Below are 2,212 nucleotides of genomic sequence, written 5' to 3'. Positions count from 1 at the left end.
TATATATATATTTGGAGATGTAGTCCTAGAGTGTTGTAATTATTGAGTGTATTCCTGATTGCCAATGCCCCAGTTAAAGAAAAACAAACTGTAAGCCGTGTAGCCTATATAGTGGGCCTATTAAAAAGGGAGTGAGGGAACGAGCGAGAGAGAGAGACAGAGAGAGAGAGAGAGAGAGAGATGGAGAGGGAGAGAGAGAGAGAGAAAGAGGGAGGAGAGAGAGCGAGAGAAAGAGGGGAGAGAGAGAGGGACAAATAATGCATTTGTGCTGTGCACGCAAGCGCGCGCGCGCGCGCGTGTGTGTGTGTGAGTGTGTGTGACTGTGTGTAAGAGAGAGAGAGAGAGAGAGAGAGAGAGAGAGAGAGAAAGAGAGGGGGGAGAGAGGGAGGTGTAAAGAGGGAAGGAGACAGAACGAAAACGTAATAAACAAAGAAGACGAAAGAATGAAAAAAAGAAAGAAGAAAGAAAGAAAGAAACAGACTTCTGAGTCTGCACCAATGTTGGGTTAGCTGAACGTGCACTGGAATTGAATGAAACAGTTCTTAGACTTGACTTCTTCCACAACATTCCCGTAGGCCTACATCAGAAGCCTAAATAGATTTACGAAAGACATGCAAGTTTATTTCACTATTTGTCACACAATAGAAACGTAGGCTTTTTACGCCCCTGGACCCAGGCTCTCTTATATCTAACAAGGTTCATCCCCTGGCTACCACAGGGCGAACCGGGGGGTCATGACCCCGCCACGCAGCCTGGTTACTTTTCTAGTACTTACTTATTTATTTATTTATTTCATTATTCCACGTTACAGGCGGTGCCCATTGGCAGGTTCGCTTCGATTCGGTTCCGTCCAATCAAAGAGTCTACAACAAGAGGGTCCACTCCTCTCTTTGAGCCAATTAAAAAAGTGTCCTGAAAATTCGGTGGCGCCCTCTTCGCAAATGCGCACCCTTTGCGAACAGAATTACCCTAATTATGTTTAAAAAATCAAAGTGAACCTGACAAGTTTTTGAATAAATAAGAATTCAAATTTCGGAAGAACGTTTTTTAAATGGTTACGCTGACAAAAAAAAACCTCTTAAGGAGGAAAGGGTGGCTGTTTTCTTCGTTTAATTTGACTTTAGAATGAAAGACGAGAGGTCATTGAAAATTTTTTTAAACCCTAAAACTCCGTACTGAACGAACCCGAACAGCAGTCGATCAGCGCACGCAAGGAGGTGCTATTCATATTCTTCTTCTGGAGAAACGAAAGAGAGTTTCAAAACAGACTGCAGAGCACAGAATTCTACACTAAGTGTAGAATTCTGTGCTGCAGAGCCATCTGAAGCAAAGAGTGGACTTCCGGCGGACACTTTTTTGGCTGCGTGGACCATCTTGTTATGTCCTATCTTTGGTCCAATTCGGCGCGGTTCGGTCGTTCGAATTGAATCGGGACTTGCCAGATTTTCCTTCGTGGAGAGGCAAAATTAAATTAAGCTATATCATCGTGGCACAATTCGAACGACATCGACGGTGACCTTAAAATTTAAAGACGAAATCGTTTGTTTTGGTTTTAAAGGCTGAGAGTAGACCGAACCGATATCCTGCCAACGGGCACCGCCTCTTAGCGTCATTCCACAATCGCTCAAGTGAAAATAAATCTGTTGTATTGTATACGGAATCCTGTTCCCAAAATTTTCAGCGACAACGGGATCATTATTCAGTGTAGCCTAATGGTAGAATTTTACTTTCACACCAGCACGCAGATGCACTGCTTCTGGGGGCTAAATACCGCCATTTATACAATCTTTTTCCTGTTGTTGTTGTTTATTTGGGTTTGTTTTGTTTTTTTGCTGTAGAACGCACATATCTATTGAGGCCACTAAAACTGTCGCAAATCAATTGTTCTAAAAAAAAATATCAAATCTAATTGCAAAACATCAAATGATTATGGTGAAATTTTCTTCCTTGTTTATGACTGAAAAATGGCAGTACCGGTACTTAGACTTTTATTTGGGCGCTATGCTATATCTAGAGATTTTTTCAAACTCTCAAAACTTCACATTGGCAATCAGCAATGGCATGTTCGTAAAATTATCTGCATTGGTGTAATATTGTGTATTTGGTATTCTTCTTGTTTGTTTGTTTGTTTAGTATAGGGTTTTACGGCGCTCGCAACTGCATAAGGTCATATGAGCGCGCGGGACACACCTAATACTTTTTCGTTGGTAGG

At 41.9% G+C, this 2,212-nt stretch overlaps 1 protein-coding gene across 1 annotated transcript in view; it reads right to left on the bottom strand.

Moving 5' to 3' along the window:
• LOC101863618 (putative glutamate synthase [NADPH]) overlaps positions 1-2,212 on the bottom strand; it is a gene marked incomplete in the record, with an annotated part of 111,454 nt that overhangs the window by 69,071 nt on the left and 40,171 nt on the right.

The sequence above is a fragment of the Aplysia californica genome, unplaced genomic scaffold, assembly GCF_000002075.1.
Source record: "Aplysia californica isolate F4 #8 unplaced genomic scaffold, AplCal3.0 scaffold00766, whole genome shotgun sequence".
Classification (NCBI taxonomy): Eukaryota; Metazoa; Mollusca; class Gastropoda; order Aplysiida; family Aplysiidae; genus Aplysia; species Aplysia californica.
This window is presented reverse-complemented; position numbering and strand designations above follow the sequence as displayed.